Source organism: Protopterus annectens, chromosome 1.part0, assembly GCF_019279795.1.
Source record: "Protopterus annectens isolate FY-2018-M chromosome 1.part0, PAN1.0, whole genome shotgun sequence".
Lineage (NCBI taxonomy): Eukaryota > Metazoa > Chordata > Ceratodontiformes > Protopteridae > Protopterus > Protopterus annectens.
Window position 1 is genome coordinate 998,027,843 of NC_056725.1, and position 20,628 is coordinate 998,048,470.

The following is a 20,628-nucleotide window of genomic DNA, read 5'->3' on the forward strand; positions in this document are numbered from 1 at the left end:
TTCCATAAAGTTTGAATTTTCATCTTGCATTTGGTTTTGATTTATATACTGAAACTAAACTCTTGTTATGGTCCTGGTTTATGTACATGCATATGTGTATGTATATGTACATTTTAATAGGTCTGTGCTAATTTACACCAGTTACTATCCACTGCAGTGCCTTATCCTGCAATATGTGAAATTTGACTTTTCCGCCCAACAAGAAGGCTTGACTTTGCTGATCATAAGTCATAATGGGTTTAGCAGTCACTGTTACCCACTGGAATAAGTCACTGGTCAGTTTTAAAAGGTAACACAAAGTCCCCTGTGCTATAAATGATGAATCACAGTACCTAGACAAGACAGAATAATTAAAAAATTGCTTAGATGAGAAATGTTCCAGAATGGAGCTACTTCTGACTAGACAGCGTGGTATAGATCTTTTGAGTAGCTGTTGCATAATGGAGAAAATAAATAAAGTTCAGAAAATGCATACATCTTTAAATACAACAAGACCTATTATTTATAACTATAAATGTTAATAAACAATCAGACAAGCAGTGGTCTTATATTAGCAGTATCGCTAGGTCAAATATGTGACAGAACAGAAGTAATATGAGGTGCTTAAGACCTGTATTTGCTGCCTTTACTTTAATAGGGCCCTAAGAAGGCAACAGAGCAGTGCAATGACTCATTAGTTAAGCTCACTGCTACTGTCCATGTGGAGGTTGTATGCTCACCTCATGTCTTCCTTGTGCTTTCTATGTGCTCCACATTCTTCACACCTTGTAAAAGTATGCAGCTTCGTTTGTTACTCTAAACTTTCCATGTATATATCACATTACCCAATGGTCTTGTGCCCACGCTGTGGTTGAAATATGACAGGGAAAAAAAATCGGTTCATTAATTAGTTTAACAAATAAATGCATTTAAATTTTAAAACATCATGATCATTAAACCACAGTTTATTCATTGGTCTGATTTACATAATTGCAGCATAAGAATAGAAATAAAGAGCAGAGAGATATGCTTTGGTACAAGTCCATTCATACCTCACAACCTGTTAATGCAAAAAAATCTAGACAAAGCTTGACAAAATGGGGGTACACATATGGAAATAGTTTACATATTGCTCTTATAGACTTAGAAAATTGCTAGAGTAACATGATTTGTTTTAATATACATTTTTTGAAGGATTTGAAGTCTGAAACTCAAGGGTATGTCATTATTTAGTGACTTCAATCCTAAGATCATCTCAGTGATTTGCCAGGAAAAAAGAGGAACAGGCCAAAAATATAAGCCAAAAATCTGGACTTTCTGCGAAATCTGTACAGTTAAGTATGCCGTTCATGTATGGGGGGGGCTGTATTTCAGTATTGTGATTGTTCTGTAGTTTGATTAGGAACTATCCAGCCCTTTGTATGATTTAGCAGTGATAATCAGTGTTGGCACATAAAATATAAACCTACTAACTCTATCAGATAAAATCTTTAGGCTCAGCATATGCTTGCAGGATACAAATCTGATGGGATGTAGCCCAAAATGCACAAGCACATCACTGCTGAAATAACCAGAGGATTTTCATCAACATCTCAGTTACCTGGTAATCATTGTACTCAGCTGTTGACACAATCTTCAAGGAAAAGGGTGACATATAGACACAAACTAGGAGTTTGAAGAATTTGGACTATGTATGTAAAATATAGGGTCATCTTCAGAGTGGGACACAAGAAAGTAGATAGGACCCAGTTGAAGGTATAATTTACTCCTATGTAGCAGTTCCAAATATAACTGTCTGAGATATAGATACTGACTGCTGAAATGGACAGTCAGAAGTCCTAGATATTTCTCCGCTGAGGTTTAAATGGAAAAACATAAGGTTGAAGATCAGATAGCCCCTTGGCCATCAGAGTATGACAGTGAATGACTGACAACAGAGTCAAAGCCAAATGAATTTAAAAATAGCAGGAATAGAAATGGTCCAAAGACGGATTCTAGTGGAACTTGTGAGAAGACTGTAGCTTCAGTGGATAAAGTAGCACCTAAACTGAGCCTAAAGGTTCTATCCACTAGGTAGCTTGTGAAGCAGGCAAGTGGATCAATAATTAAATTGATATCCTTGAGCCTATGCACAATGATGGAATGATAAGCAAAGTAAAATACCATTGTTCGATATACAAATGCTGAGTTATTATAGTGCTTTTCCCTTCTTTAGGTCAGGTCGTGTGCTCAAAAAGCATACATATTGATTAAGGTATTTCAAAATATGCTTGCATACCAGATTTCAAGCACTTTTGTCATAGTATGGAATAACGGTATAAGACTGTAATCTCAAACTGATGTGGAAACTGATACATATGGTATGAAGACTGTCAGAGCACATTTCCAAAATGTCTGCTAAAGAGATCTTTGCATAGAGAAGTTGGAAGGCCTAGATTACATGCCTGCAAGGAAGTGGTGTACAGTGCTATCTGAGTGAAGAATGGTTCCCAAAAACGTTAGTCCAAATAGAGTAGTGAAGGCCAGTTGATAAAGCATAATGGCACTGGGATCTTTTTAAGTTAGTACAGACAATAACAACGCATTTATCTCTATTCATGGCCTGTAAAAAGTAATGTATCACAATGATTTAAAATAGAATGTGCATGCCTTGTATGGCAGATAGTTTGTTAGTCACTAGAAAGGCTACTAACTGGCTAGAGATTGCCTACGAGGGAGGAAGAGAAGCCCAATCTTCTTCCCAGACTGACCTACTCCTTATATCTGAATTAACTAAATGGGAGAGACCCGTCAGCACCAGCTCCTTGTTGGCCTGACATAACCACAATGGACCAGTATAAGTGGAAAAAAATAAGAAATGCCCCATCCTTCCCATACACCCTTTTGTGGGGTTATTGTTTCCCTGGAAATTGTTTTTGAAGTGTACTACAGCCCCCCAGACCACTAGAGGTCACACTAGCACTCAGGAAAGGGCTACAGCTGTTTTAAAAAAAATTATCAGAACTTATGTTAAATTGTTTTGTTAAACAACTGTACTCCACCATAACACTTTAGAGATACGTGAAAACTAAAACGTTCTCATATTAGCATGAAGTTCGTATGGATGCTAAAACTGGAAGAAGTACACACTTCCCAACTAAATCAAAATAAATTCTTATAATATCCCTGAACAATAGCAATATAAGAAATAGGTCCCCTGCTTTTGAAGAGTAGACTAAGCTCCAAACATCAGATATTCTAGGAATTACAAAATCCTTGCTCATAATGGACAAAGATATACCACAAACTATTCTGCCTATGTACCAGGCATTCCAAAGTCAAGGGTCAGGAACCATACTATGTGGAGGAATAGTTGTACACACCAACACACACACACACACACACACACACAATAAACTCATGTAGTCATTCCATAAATAACTGTTGGCCTTACTTTTCCTGTTTGTGTGACATTAAGCACTAAGCAAATATGTTTCTCTACTTAAAGAAAACAGTGACAAATGTAATGCAGTGTGCCTTCCTTCACATAGACTCAGTGGCGATGCACGGTCGTCAACACTCTGGAGAGTGCTAAGTGTGGAAAATATACCTGCTGCCTACCTTTTTGTGTGGTAAGAGCAGTGCGTGCCTGGTCAGAGAACAGATGAGCCAGAGTTCAAATCCCGATGGTTCTTTTTTTTTTTTTTTTTTTTTTTTTACAAATGTTGTTAGGATGTAATTAGCTAAGTAAATGTGATCAGGACTGCAAATGTGACTATCAATGACTACACTAAAGTATGTATGTTCTCCAAACTGTATTAGTAGTGCCTACTTCAAGACACTTCTACAACTAGCAGCTGTTTTGCAGGCCTCACTGCATATCACTAGTTAATTGTATGTATAGCTTGCTACAAATAACAAGGGGTGGTACATATTCTAAATGATTACTGAGTCAACAGGTATGCTAACTATTTGTGTATGGACGGATATCCTTAAAAGTGTGTGCAGTATGCTTCTACACAGCAAGGACAGTTTCCACATCAAATTAGATGAACATTTCATCCATCATCAATAAACTTATGTATGCTTCATGCGAAGCCTACATGGAATTTACATGTTAGCGTGATGCAGCACTAATCACATATTCATGCTGCTCATCACACTTACACATATACAAGGAAGATTTTGTGGACAGCAGCAGGGCCAAACCTGCTCCATAAGATCATGCAGAGAGCCACAATGACTACCAGTGATGGGATGGATATATTGCAAAAACAGCAGTAACAACACAGTAAATAAGTTTACCATGTGCAATGTACACTAAAACAATTATATGCAGAATGAAATAATGGGGGGAGGGTAAATGGTAGGGGCAACTACAAGGAAAGGTACACTGGGCAGGGAAAATGTGCTGATGAAAATGTACACAGACATGAATGAAAGGAATGAATAAAGAGGAATGGGACATGATAAATCTGGAAATGTCCTCAAGATAGGATATGTCAATATATGTACACTTCTTCCAAGGCAAGTCAGTAGCATAACATTATGCACATATGTAGATAGCATAGAATGTACTGTTTACACTTCCTGAATGAGTACATTATGATATAAATACACATGCTAGTATATATGTGATGGTCACACAATGTTACAAGTCAATGGACGTGAATGTTTGTGATACAAACTGATATGCTGACTGGAAAGCAAGGATGGTATATAGAATAGGGGACATGTGTATACTCTGAAGATCTGCAAAATGACTTGCTTGAATATGACTAACATGTCACCATAGCTCTCAATCAATCAGGGACACATAGCAACAGACTTTTGGACAAATGTATAAAGAAAAGGCGCAGTCATGGATACTTTAAAAATATTATGATCATTAACCTGCAGTATTGACAGAATGTGATTGTAACTTATATATATGTTCCGAAGTAACAGATGTGTACAACTGTAATGTTTTTCAACATTTTATGAGGGGAAGTCACTACCCCTTCGACAAAACTGACCACTTTTTGGAGAGGTTAAGAGGGATAGTGTTAAACCTAGAGATGAAATCGGGGCAATCCAGGTGAGCTGAGAGGTTTGCATGACACCTAAGCCACAATTCCCCCTGCAAGAATCAAATGCATGCCATCAATGTTGTCACTGAGCTGTGTATGTATTGGGTCCAACATAGAAAGAAGTATCACACATGTCTCTAGTAGAACACATTGAAGGTAAGTCTGCACTGTCAAATACTAATGGGTATGCATCCCAGAGAATAGTTCTGTATGGTCTACCTATTTCAAGGCAATACATCAGTTGTACATCATATACTTTGTGATGCCTGTGCACTGGCCCAGTAATCAAGGAACCTCAATCCTCACCACTAGTACCAGTGAGGGGCATGCACACTGGGAAGGATAACAAATACACACACAGTAAAGTACAATTTCCCTTAAGAGCACACACTGAACACAGTCAGTCTGGGACTGGTTTCTCCCTTTCTCTCCAGATCCTCAATAAGACTCCCCACTGGCACAGCTATAGGGTTCAGATCTCAGCTGAGTAGTCAAGCCAAAACCTCCAGTACATTTTCTGTCCAACCAGTGCTTCGTGTCCCTGCCCAAGTAGCTGACACACACACATGTTGAGATTTGGTTTATATACAAACACACAGACACTTCCAGGGAAGGCTGGCACAGGTTCTCCAGCTATACCCCCTCCTGCCAGGCTATAAGGTAGTAATCACTGCTACCAACTACTCTTATCAGCTACTAATAATGCTCTTCCCAAAGGGTGACCAGTTTCACTGTGTAATATTACTGTTATCCAAATAGTAAGTGTGACCCAGGGCTAAAGCTATTGGAGTGGCTTGAACAGTATCATCAAATACATGCAATGTACTCTTAAGAGCTTAAATTACCTTTACACAAAACAGCCACAGTTGAAAGGTTTAAAAATATTTAATAATAAATAACACTAGACAATACTTATTACTTCAGCACAGTGACATTACAGAGTTCAGAAATCACAGGAAAATGCTTTAAAAGAATATTGTAGAATAGTCTGACATAAATATAGAAAACAGCTGGAGTAATCTGGCTAAATTTCTATCTAACTCTAAGAGAAATACTAAGATCCTACACCCAGAGCGCTGGTGAGTTGATGTGTTCAGGTTCAGACAAAATCCAAAAATGCTCATATCTTTCTCACTGAGAAAGTCTTAAATTGATAAACACCCAGTACTGCTGAGTCATTTCACACTGCATCATTTTTATCACTTCTTTAGTTCCCAGGCTAACAGAAACTTAAAATGTACATTTCTTAGTAAGCTGTACCTGGCCAGGAAGCCACAGCAATAAAATACATTAAACATGTAAAACCTTAGTAATTATCTCTTAAATCAAGAGAATAGAAATAATTTCCTGGCCTAGACATTCTGTCTCTGAGCTTGAGATCAAACAGTCATGCAATCTTTGACTTATCGGTTTTCTTCCAGCAGAGTGCACTGTGGTTACATTTTTGAAGCTCAGTACAACATATACTTTAATCCTACCATATAGTTCTTTTTGCATTTGTAGAACAAGCCTGTAGATTACATTAATATTTACAATGACATAGAATTATTTACAAAATTCTGTCTAGCTAGGCTGGCAGCCTTCACATACCTATGTTTATCAGTGGAAAAGTGGGTAAGAGCCCTGACACCATATATAGACAAATTATAACAGAGGTGGATTTGGTTCATGCAGAACTGTTCATGATATAAATACTGACAGTCACAGAATAAGTAATCCTTGTGAACAGCAATACAATAGTGCATACAATGAATTTGCCAAGGTTGCAAGTGAATCGCAAAATGTCATATGTTTGTGTATGTAACACCATTACAACATGTTGATGAACACAAGTTTATGTGCCATTGTAATCACTATGAAGTAATATTGCTGTATGTCAGATAACATTTCCATATTCTAGGTACACATATGCACACCGGTGCCATACTGCAGCTATGGCTGTGATGGTTGAATGAGAACTGTGTAGAATGTGGCTATACTTCACTATCAGAGTACATATGCCTTAGCAAGGCAAGAATATACACAGCATTATCCTTTCTCTCTAGTTCTCAGGAGGCATATTACTGCAGTTGTTATGGAAAGAGCATGTAAGCAAATGGCAGCAATGGGCATCATTACAGTAGCTCATATCTCAGATTGGAATACACTGTTGTAGGACTACAGTACATCACATCTTAACACAGCAAATGTAGGGGGACAACAACACTGCTGTGTGCAATGCTTATAGGGTCATAGGAGATTATTAGACAAACGGACAAGAACCCATATGCACCTAGCTGTTATTATTCCATTTAACCCAAATTCCTAAATCTAGGTGAGGGAAAAGATAATAGAGGTCTGTGTTTTATTTTACTACAGACTGCCTCAGTCTGTATGGGACATGAGCACGATCCATGAATGAATTAGTAATCACACATCCAGTGGTCTGGAGATGGCTTATAGAGGGGCAAGGAGGGGTTCTGCTTTATGATGAGTGAGTGCGTCCTTGAGATGATGACATCCTCAGTGTTCCACAAAAAGAATGTTATGTGGACAGAGGGGAAAGGGGATGTTGGATTCAGGGAGCTATGAAAAGGATCTCCTGAGTGTGAGTCAAAAGAGAAGAGATTCAACACATTGTACAAAGACCATAATATATCACAACCCACACATAAGTTGACTGAGGTCAGATTCAAACACCATGTCTGTCTAGGTATACAAGCTGGATTCCATACAATGTACAAGTAGCACCACCACAGAAGTCTAACTTGCAATCCGTCAGAGTGCACTTTATAGAGGATGACATCATCATCATTGTATGCTGAGAAGATGATGTTTGGAGGAGTATCTGACAAAGCTGTGGACTCGCATCCCAGTAAAAAAATGACCTGCAGACTGATAGTTGAAGGAAGACAGACACACAGACAAATGTGCACACACACACACACACACACACACACACACACACACACACACACACACACACACACACACGCTGACTGCTCTGAGATTAGAACATCTACCAATCTAGAAAACACGTTACTTAACACTAGCACCATTGACTATTGAAAGTCTGACTTACACTCTCAGACTCCACTTTATAGAGGATAACATTGTCAGTGTATGCTGAGAAGAGGAAGATGGGAGTGATGTTTGAAATTGCTGTGGAGTCACATAGCAGTGTAAACATATCTTCTGAATGCTACTTGAGTGAGGACAGCAGGATGTGGCACTCATGCTCATCTGAATACACACACACCCACAAGTTGACTGGTGTGAGATTAGGATTCCTACCTATATAGTTATACAACCTAGATAACCTAGTACTTACTGTTTGTGCCACCACAAAAGTCTGACTTTAACTGTGTAAGGGTGCACTTCTACTGAATGACATTATCATAGTGTTGTAGGTAACATATTATGTTATGGAGTCTTTGGTGCAAAGCCAGGATTTGTGATATGATTGTGTGAGTGCTATTTGCAAAAGTACTTAATACATCCTGGCAACCTAGGTCAAATAACCTGCCATGAATGCATGTTGCAGAAGTGAGATAGACATCTACCTGTTTTTCAGGATGTTGTGTAGATGACACACACACACACACACACACACACACACACACACACACACACACTTGGGAAACACTGGTAGGGCAATAATGGAATTTTGTGATGTGTCTTCATATTCTGATGAAAGTATGTCCACATTAACACAAGTTACTGACAATATCACTGGCATATATTCATGCATGACCAGTTTTCACTGTCACTACAAACCCATACCAAACGTAACACTGCAGTTAGGCTGTGTAATTCTGGAGTCTGCTTGACAATGGCCCAAGTGCTGATATAACATCTGGAACTGAATTGCTACAGGACAGACATGAACATCAGAATGCATGTGTTCAGTCAAGTAGACATGACGCTGCCTTTTTCTTGTGTTTATGAATGCATTACCGTGTATTGGAGGATTACAGACCAGGAATCAGAGTTAAACATGGTGTATACCTCTTCACAAAGTGCATCACTGAGAAGCTGATTTGCATAGATGATGGCAAAGTATTAGGGCATGCATGATTCAGACTTGGACCTCTGAAACAGCAGTGTCCACTGGTGCTAATTTCCATACTGTGCACAAATAGGGACAAACAGTAACCAACGTGATTAGGGTTAACTGCAAAATACATCTGTTTGTTTTTAACATTTCATGTGTCAGGCTTGCAAGATATGTTATGGGAGAAATTGCTGGCAACTAGTATGATGTGCATGCTGTGAAATGTTCAGGCCAAAATTTTATTCCATAAATAACTGTTGGCCTTATGTTTCCTGTTTGTGTCACATTAAACACTGAGCAAATATGTTTCTCTACTTAAAGAAAACAGTGAAAAATGTAATGTAGTGTGCCTTCCTGCACACAAACACTCAGTGGCGATGCACGGTCGTCAGCACTCTGGAGAGTGCTGATTGTGGAAAGTATACTTGCTGCCTACCTTTCTGTGGGGCACAGGGTGTAAAAGCAGTGAGTGCCTGTTCAGAGAACAGGTGAGCCAGAGTTCAAATCCCGATGGTTCTTTTTTTTTTTTTTTTTTTTTTTTTTTTACAAATAGTGTTAGGATGTCATTAGCTAAGTAAATGTGATCAGGACTGCAAATGCGACTATCAATTACTACACTAAAGTATGTATGTTTCCCAAATTGTATTAGTAATGCCTACTTCAAGACACTTCTACAACTAGCAGCTGTTTTGCAGGGCTCACTGCATATCACTAGTTAATTGTATGTACAGCTTGCTACAAATAACAAGAGGTGATACATATTTGAAATGATTACAATGAGTCAACAGGTATGCTAACTATTTGTGTATGGACGGATATCCTGAAAAGTGTGTGCAGTATGCTTCTTCACCGTAAGGACAGTTTCCACATCATATTAGATTAACATTTCATCCATCATCCTACTAAAGATGCTACAGTGTATTCTGATGAGCTAAAGGAGGTGATGGCAGATGCAGAACTGTAGAAGATGTAGGAGGTACTTTTCTGGCGCGTTCATGAACATCTTAATGATATGATGTGTCTTCTCTAATCAGATTATGTCCTGCACTGTAATATGAACTGCATGAGATAAGGGTGGAGGAGATATAGAGTGACAATAATTAATACATCTGTATACATCTGTTCGAAGAAGATGTGGGACATCTGAAATATAATGGTGCCATGTGGGAACTGATTGTTGACAGTTATGTCAATTGTTACCCATCTTCCAGTTTACTTGATAGGCACACATATCATGCTTATGTAGGAGATAGGGTAGATAGATAGGTAGGAATGAAACCTCTGAAAAACCGTCCTTAAGACTATACCCTACTGCTGGGTTATAAGCCTTGGCAAGATGGAAGAATATGTTTATACATTTGATCTTCACCTGAACATGACACAAAATGAATCCTACAGCAGGTTTTGAAGCCTTGCACGCTACAGGTGCACTGAAAACCTATTGAATCAAGGTAACATGTTGGCATTATCTATCAGCAGAGTCATGACAGTATGCAGTAACCATGAGATGACCTTCACACCCATCAGCCTAATACATATATACACATAAAGATGGGTGGAGTGAAGAGGTGAATACAAGGAGAGATGGATATACACATAACAATGTTTGGTATAATGGAACATTCATGGACATGTTTTTGCTGTGTTCTCATTATTAACCTGCCATGTTCTTTAGCATGAAGTGACTGATATAAGGGTAAAGAAGGGTTATTACAGGGACAACGGGCTTATGACAAGCAGAAGAAGGTTGGATAAATATCTGATAGTTGAGGGGATGGGTGTCACTTAAAATACTCTTTTTGGCCAGTATTCAACATATCTCCATGTGAACTCATAACTGTAGCAAATGTTAAGATGTGGGTGATTAAATATATCATAAACATGTAATATCACATAAATTATATGAGATGCATCTGGAATTGAACCCTTGATGCTATGGACAAAATCAATTTTCAGTCAAGTGATTTATGCTAACATTCCATGTAGGAAGCTGCACTTTATTACATCCAGCAGTCTAAAAACTGTCAGAGTAACTGTTTCAAAGCCTTTACTCTGCTTTAACTCCTTGTTCCTCTAGTGCAGTGAATTTAAGCAGTATTGTGCAGCAATAACTAGACTAGTGTGGTCAATGGCAAAAACTCACCAGGTGTGCCATAGGATGTGAAAAGTCATTCACTGCTGCTCAGAAATGGTTTGCAATACCAAACTCGTGCAAAGGCAGAGGACAAAAAGGGAAGGATTTTGTATGACCCATTATTAGCCATGTGTGTGATTCTATTTTTTGACCAGATTAAATATGTGAAAATGTGACTGATAGGAAAGGGGTGAAATGGGGTGGCAAGCAAAGGGAAGAACAAAGGGGAAGCAATACAGGCTTTGCAAGATGGGATTAAGAGAGAACCACAGATATCCACTTCTTCACCAGAGTAATGTGCACAACTAGACAAAATTTGATGAATTTGGATGGTCACCACAACACAGATGGGTGACAACAATGCAATGATGTTGTACAGACAATTGGACCAAATCAAGTGTGTTGAGAAGACACACAAGAAAAGTGGAGAGCTATGTATGGGAGACATTTTTGTGGGACAGTTGCAAATGTTTGGGGGGTTCAAAAAGAGAGAGGTATTGGAGAAAGTATCTAGGACTTTTTGAGTCAGGTAGATAGAGTAGCTGAGGAAGCAGGTATAAACAAACATGACATACAAGACAGACACAGGGATGGTGATGCATACCAAAATGGGGGACACCATCACTGAGGATAGGTAGGGTACATCAAAGGCACATGCCTGTCAAGTGTGGGAATGGTGAGAATCTAGTCCTCCCCCTCAGAACTGTGATCACTGTCCCCTTCCTCAGTTACCTGGTGAGAATGCTTGATGTGGTAATTTTTTTTTCAATTTTTAGGAGCAACCTCTCCACTCAGCTGATGTGGACATTAGGGTCAATATCGTTTAGATCTCACACCATCCCTGGCAGCTCCTGGTGGGTGAAATAATCACTGCATCCACTAGTACTCACAGAGGGTACCACTGCACCACCAGTCAGGGTACTGCTATCTGATGAGGATGGACCAGGTAGGGTAGGGATTGTGGAGGCAGTACTCCCAGGTTACATCCCAGAGGTGCTGAATGCTGGTGCAACAACTGGTGGGGGGTTGGCAAGCTAAGCCTCAGTGGTTGGCTCACCCCCTGTGCTGAATGCAGTTGTTTTGTTGGCAGAAAGGTATGACATCAGAACAGTGTGATTCTGGGTAACCCCCCAAAAAATAAAAAAAGAGTAATAAGGGGTAGGGTGAGACAAAAGAAAACGGATGATGAGAACCATGATCTGTCACATTCATTCTTTATTACAACCAGTAGCCATTTATTATTATTATAGTATAGAGTTTTTACACTACTGCAGTGGTGATGCTGCGGTAGCATTGTCGCCTCACAGTTAGACGTTGCCCGTACGAGTCTCAGTTAGAGCGTCTTCTGTGTGGCGACATGTGTGAACAGGCGTTCCTTCGTTGAACGTTGTGCATTAGGCCCGGCAAGCCAGCACGTAAAACTCTATTGCCAATCATTAGTGGACTGGAGTTCTGCTGTGGAGACCCCTAACTGGGAAAAGCCGAAAGACGCAAACAAACAAAGAGTTTTTACACTCCCAAAATGACTGAGAATTTTTACAATTAATCCTTGGAATATGCACATATCCCATAGATGCTTTCAGCAAAGCTACTACAGAGTAAGTTAACAGCATGGCATTAAAGCCAATATTGCTGCATTTCAACTGGAAAAATAATACTTGTTGAATGTGAATCCATACGTTCATCATGGAAATTGAACTCACATAATCCAAATACACTTCCACACTTGCCTAATACAATAACCGACAACTACAGGAGAAAGCATGCATGCTTGCTGTTACATTTAAGGCATGTATGCTAGTTGCTACTGATCTATACAATCCCAATAATTAATACAATCAGTGTCAGTTGTGCTGCAAGCATACTCCTTCCCTCTCTTGAGTCATGCCAATCTCTCAGCATGTGCCACACTGTTTGTTGCAAATTCCTCCACCTCTGTTAAATAGAGAAGGAGTGAAGAAGACACATGAAAGCATTATGTATACCAGCCTTGGCTATGTACACCATTCTGCATCATTTTAAGTTGATTGATCTGTATACTTACACAGCTGGGGGTGTTAGCAGTTCTATACTCATCCAGCCACTGGTTGAGTTGTGCCTGCTTCCTCCTCTTAAGGTAACTGTAATAGTGCTTGCACTGCTGCCCAGTGTGTGGTACGTCTGTCACACTGCAAACAGCATTGACTAGGCTGTTCTAAGCCTCAGCCTTTTACTGAGACCCAGCATAGTCCCCATGACCAGCCACTTTGTGGATATGTAGCGCTTCATAAGGAGTCCAACACAGATTTTGAACTCCTCCACACCTCACCTCTTTGCCCTGAATTTGGAGCCATCATCCCCATTACATGCCATATCTTCTGAAGTTCATCAACAATAGTAGCAATGGTTTCCCATCAAATAGTGATTTTGCATATTACGACTACTGCCAAACACGCACAACCACACTGACTGCATTTCTTCGATGGTAAGCAAATAGAAACATTGCTAAAGAATGAGGAATGGTGTTTATGAAACAGCAATGATAATGTGAAACTTGACAGTGATCTTTGGCATGCATGATGCTATACCTGGTCACACTTTGTCCAGTGGTCAACAGTGAAATGTTCAATAGCTTGGCTTTTAAGCCTTGAGTTTGGATGAATCATTGGGATGACTTGGCACATATTTTGTTAGAACTTACACACCATTAAAAGTAATGTATACAAGGTCAGATTCAAACCTATGTGAAAGGGAATGGATACACATAGGTTTTTACTCCTCATTGCCACAGAAGAAGTGCTTGTCAGCCATTGTTATTAAAGATATACAGCTTAAAGAGTGACTGGTGCTATACTTCAATTAGGACTGTATGTGTGTGACAAGATCCTGGCTTATGCATTCTCAGCTGTGATGCAGGACTAATGTCTGACAATATACTGGAAATGGATAGACATGCATTACTTTAGCAATAGAGTTTAGAGTTATGATACATACCTCACAATACATTCTGTTTTACATATATTATTAGGTTATTGGATGGAGTCTAGATGATTGTCAGTAAACTTTTGTATCTATCAGTAATAGTCCAAAAGAAATTAAGGTAAACACCACTAAAGTACACTCCCAGAAAAACAGGAAAATTCAGAGAAAACAGGGAATATATCACCACAGCTAAACAATAAATAAAATCTTTAATGAATAAAATCCAGTAACAGCACAGAAACAGGACCAGCGCTTTCGGTGTAATGCCTTCTTCAGATCCTGATTATTCTGTCCAGAGTATCTTAATTTTAAAATCATAACTTCCAATCACTGTTTCAAACTCTTGGTCAGATGATCCATTCAGAAAAAAATAATCAAAGATCTTGTTCACTGTGTTTGATGGTCCAACCTATCATACATTACTAAAACAAGGAAGTTCACATTTCTACCAATAAGGTGTCTCCTCAATCTCCTCCTATTCACTGTCTTTCAATAGAAACATACTTCTTCAATCCAAAATGTCTAGCCAATAGCATGCAAGCAAATGCAGCACACCTCTTTGCCATCCTATCAAAAGTGAATGCTTTTTCAGTATCCAATAAACAGCCTCCTATAGCTGAGATACTAAGAACAGCAGATTGCTACAATTCATTAAAACCATACATCATAGTGTCAATTATACACTTTATTTCTGGTTTCTCCTTATTCCTTTTTAAAATCCATATTTAAAAACTGTTTTTCTTTAAGGACATTGGCTTTTGGCATCTTTTTGTCATCCGATCAGTGTACGGTTGATCTTCTGCTATCAGAAGACATCTTCCTATTACATATACAATGGTGACGGATTCTTCAAAATTCAAAAACTATTTGTTGTTTTTATTATTTGGTTATTATTTTCCAAAAGGTCACAATGAAATAGAAAGCAACTGAAACTTTTGGCTGCATGTCTACTAACCAATAGGGTTTCAAAGAAAATGGCAAATATCTATTCTGACCAATGGAGATTTACTCCCTGTTCACATATTAAGCTGAAGCTTATTGCCAGTAATAATATATAATACCAATGTCTCTTTGCCTCCATACAACTCTTCTAAAAAGTCTTCAAAACACAGAATATGAAAATAATTTAATTATTCAGTCTTTGATTCATTTATCCAATGAAGAGTCATTGGAAGCAGCAACTCGCCATGACAACCAAAAGAAGTAAAACTCACTTTACTAGTGTTAGACTGAAACACTCATCTGAGTATTCTATCTGCTGCTGATGTATTAAATATCATTATTAATCTTTTCTTTTCAAAATGTAAATGATCTTAGCAACCAAGGAACCTTTGTGCTGATCTGCCACTTTTCATCAGATCAATAGTAAGCCTCTATAGTGGCATGTTTCTACATTTGTCAAGAGAAATCTTTGTTCCTGTTGATATGTTGCACTAAAATCCCCAGTCAAAAATAGACTGAAATCTACATTTTGCCAATGTAACTCATAATTATCCAACTGAAATCTACATCTTGCCTCTGTAACTCATAATTATCCAGTAAAAAGGAAATTATCATAAGCCAAAATGTAGAGATAGTCAGGTCTCGGCTTTTAATCCACCCGACCAATAGGAAAATGAGAAAAATGGCAAGGCTCTATTTCCACCAGTAGGGATAGCACTTCCTATATGGGTAAGTCTCTATAGTGGCAGGACCCTGCTTATGTCAGGAGAGGTCTTTTATTCGTGTCATCGTGCTGATCTGCAACTTTTCATCAAATCAAATGTAAGCCTCTATGAAGGCAAATATCAAAAGAAGTCTTTGTACTTGTTAATATATCATAATAATATCCCCAGTCAAAAATAGACTGAAATCTGCATCTTCTATCCTCTATAACTCATGATTAACCAATGAGAAGGAAATTATCATAAATCAAAATATAAAAACAGTCAGGTCTTGGCTTTTGTTTCACCGATGAGTTGCTGCTTCCAATGACTCTTCACTGGATAGATGAATCAAAGACTGAATAATTCAAATATCTTCATATTCTGAGTTGCGCTACAGGTGCACTGAGTAGTATTGCCACACTTATCATTGCTTTCAATAGAACAAGCACCTTTGTTAGTCCTAGTAGAAAAACTGGTCAAGCTACCCCACTCCTCTCCATAATTGTAAATGTGATAAAAACCTGCTATAATGGACAGGCAGTTTCCCATCCTTTCACTGGCCAGTCTCATTGACATGGGCATCCTGAGGGAATGCTGTAATTGCCTCATGTATACTAATAACCACTTACTCCTAAAACAAACAAACACCCTATATGAGAGATGTAATTACACTATGAAATTGGAATCAGGTTTCTCACATAACAAAAAACTGGATATCAAACAGGTTGCCAGCACACACACTTCACTTCTCACACAATATGAGGTTATAACACATAAACCCACATGCAGAAGCCTACCAAAAGATCAGAGACCTCCCAAATGTATACCACTTGCACACACTGCTATGCAAATACAAATCACTACACATAATAACACATACACCAGTGTCTCATCAAATAAGCCCCTAAGACAAAACACGTCAAAACCTAATATCTTAGTCATGGTTGATTCCATAGTGAGGCAAACAAGATATCCCCCTCACCAGGCTGGACAAGGAGAAGGTTACTGTCAGCTGCCAGGATCTGTAAAATCACAAATGCACTCAAGTCACTCAACAAGTACCATTATGGCTCTGTCATAGTCCATTTTGGGGGTGAATGACTTGAGACGTACCTCTCTGGACTATATGAAAACAGACATGACTGAACTCTCAAATTGTGTCCCAGGCAGGTATGACCCTAGCGCTAAGCAGCATTCTACCTTCACCCAGGATGATACCACAATATGACCAAAAAATGATTGATTTCAACAATTGGCTTAGCTTGTGATGTCAGTCCAGGGTCAACCAGTATCTGTCAGCCTGGGAAGACATGCTTGATAGGCCATGCTGCTGTGACAGAGATGATCTGCACCTGTCTCCTCTAAGCTTTTGGATACTGGCAAAGGTCATTGCCTCCTCTGTAGTGTCTTTTTAGGCAATGTCAAAACAACAAAATTGCTGATGTAACAAAATCCACTTGAGACAAACTCAACAATCTGCTGCTTAATGCTAGGAGTCTAAACATGAAACTGCACTCCCTGGAAGTACTCCTCATCTACGAAGATGCTAATGTCTGTGTAGTCACTGAGACATGGTTCAAAGCTGCGGATAGCACCCCGACCATACAAGGTTGCAATGCCTTCCACACATTCAGACCTCAAATGAATGTGAAAGAACCAGAGGTGGAGGTATATCCAACTTTATTAAAGCCAAGTAGACATTGAAACTGGTCAAACAGCATGACTCTCTCAAACTACTCAATGTCCAATTAACTATAGGCAAAATAACCTACTACATCATTGCTAGTTATAGGTCCACCACGAGCCAAGTAAAAGCACACTGTCTATCTGGACTTACTGGAATCACATGCCATGCAGCCTAACACCTTTGTTGTGGGAGTTATCAGCTATCCTTCCATCAGCAGGGTGACATACATGAGCATGAATATGCTCGCCCAAAGGTACCTGGACTTTGTTAATACAAATGCTCTGGAACAGATAGCCTGCACTCCCACAATGGGCTCAAATGTCATAGACATAGTATTTATCAACATGGGGGATCACTGCACTCCCACCTGTGTGATGCCCTTCCTCATAAGGTCAGACCATAAATTAGTCTTGTTCAAAGTAAATATTAACCTGTCACCACCAAAGGAGCAGAAAAGCTAAAAAAAGTTTTCTAAAAGCAAACTAAAGCCTACTAAGCAATGGTATAAAAAGTTTTATACCTTCCACAATCACAGTCAGTAATGACTCCTATGCAGAGGTGTACACAAATGCTGTGTATAAACACTTAAGCAACTGTATAGACTCAGCTGCACCTGACAGTATTAAAACCAGGTCCTCCTGAAAAAACAAGCCACCCTGGTGGACCTCAAGTGTAAATAGGTTATATAACAAAAGAAAGAAACTGATGTCTAAGAACAAGAGTGAACTGACTCAGCAGAGGAAGAATTACCTCCACAGCTTGAACATGCAAATCAGAAGTCTTGTAAAGTACTATAAAGCTAATTATGAAGTTAAAATAGCATCCCTAACTAAGGATAATCATAAGGCATTCTTTAACTATGTCCAAAATCTGAAAGGGAATGCCCAGCTATGCGCCAAACTGGTAGTAGATGGTACCACTCATACTATACTGGAGCAAATTGCCAACCTGCTAGCTGACGGATTTAGTGCAAACTTCAGCCCCCTTTCCTCATCAGCCATACCCCAAAGCATACCTGACACCAGTCCTCTGCCACCTATCTCCAGAGATCAGGTCATATCTGCAATCTCCAAGGCCAAAAATATGCTCATTCGGACAAGGTAACATTCCAGGTTGCTTATTAAGAAATCTAAAACAGGACCCACTTATCATTCTCTTTAACCATAGCCTGAGAACTGGCTTTGTTCCAGCAGAGTGAAGAACAGCAAAAGTAATCCCCTTGCACAAAGGGGGGGGGGCATCAACTGAGCCTGAGAACTATAGACCCAATAAGTCTAACAAGCCTCATCTGCAAGGCCATGAAAAGAATCATCAGGGGTCTTACTAACAAGGACATAGGTGACCTTCAAACTTTAGACCCAACCCAGTTTGGTTTCATGAAGGGTAGATATCATGCTTATTAAACCTAGTAGACTTCTTTGAGAAAGTCACCAAAGCCCTGGATGAAGGTAAGACGGTGCATACTGCCTATTTTGACCTTGTCAAGGCTTTTGACACAATCCTCCAATCAGGTATCATTGAGAAACTCGTATGTAACTAGATGGGTAGCCAATTGGCTCACTGACTAAACACATACTGTCCACCTCTACCAGTAGACCTGTCACCAGTGGCATGGCACAGGGATCTGTACTGGGCTCTTTACTGTTTGGAATTTATTTCTCAGAGGTCCAGGCTAAAGAAGACAGCCTTTGGTTCATCAAGTTCACTAATGATTGCAAATTGGGTCCAATCATGAAGTCCTCCAATGATGCTAACATATTACAGGAGGGGCTAACATAGACAAATGACTGGTGCCAAAGCAACATTCTAAAATTAAACACAAAAACTGCATTATTATCCCCTTTAGCAAAATGTAATTTCCTGCTAATTACAATATTGACAACATCCCCCTAAGTTCAAACCCAGTGTTGTGAATTCTGGGAACACAGGTAGATAACAATCTGAATTTTGACCACCACGTTTCCACAGTGGTAAGGAAAGCCTTTTACCTTTCATATCTCATAAGTAAGGGCTCTGCATCCAGGTCTAAGGATAACTTTACTGTACTCAACCATCATCAGACCATTAATAGAGTACAATGCTCCCTTCTGCATGTACCTCACCAGACACCTGCAGCAGCTAGAGAGATCACAAAGGTTTCTCACCATGAAAATACAGTGCTTCCAAACCATGACTTATGTGGATAGACTGAAAGCCATGTCACTGTACTCTGTATCATATAGGCTTCTGAGAGGCAACTTGTGCCTGGCCAGCAGCGCAGTCTCTGACCCTACCCTCACAGATATGCTGCACATCTGCAAGTCAAATTGCACAAGAGTCACTCTCTTTAGGGATCTTAACTTAGCCTGTGACATTAACAGAACATGCTGGAAAAATAGATGTATCTCCCAGAGATTGATGCTACTCTGAAATAAACTTCCAATTCAGTTGAAGCAGAGCTCGTCACTGACCCTATTCAGCTGCAACCTGGACAAATGGATGGGAGACTGCAAATTCACCCCAGAGGTGGCACCCATGTCCCTCATGGACAGGGATAGCTGGTGTTTATCATAGACCCACTCTGTGAATTACATCCATCTAACCAAAGACAATTGAGACAACTAGGGATTAACATGGCTAGGCTTGTAAGGGCTCTAGGACCGCTAGCCTAGTCACCCTCTATGAACCTAAAATCTGCCTTCTTAATTGTTTGTTTAAATTGATGAGAGTGTTTTTATCATGCTGGGCGTAGCACTTTCTAATGTTGGCTATGACTTTTTTCCCTTTTCTTATACAAGTTATTTATGTTTGGATTCTACCAGGGAGGTTTGTAGTTCTGAGCTTATTTCTGATAGACACAGCTGTCCCTAGGCATTTATTAAAATGATTTGATAAGGTTTCTGTGAACAATTCTGCAAAAGCAGCTGTGTTCTTAGGGTTTTGAGGCTTGAAATGTTGACAGGTTATCACTTAGTAGTAGGAAGTCTGCCTTAAAATAGTTCCTAAATTTTACAGGGTTATCCAGGGTCATACAATTGATTTTTATTGTGAAAGAGACAGCTTTATTGTCTGACTTTACCAGACAGGACACTACACTAGGAGGATACAGCATTCTCCTCATCTTTGTGAGTACCAGGTCAAGTATGTTTGCACCCCTAGTG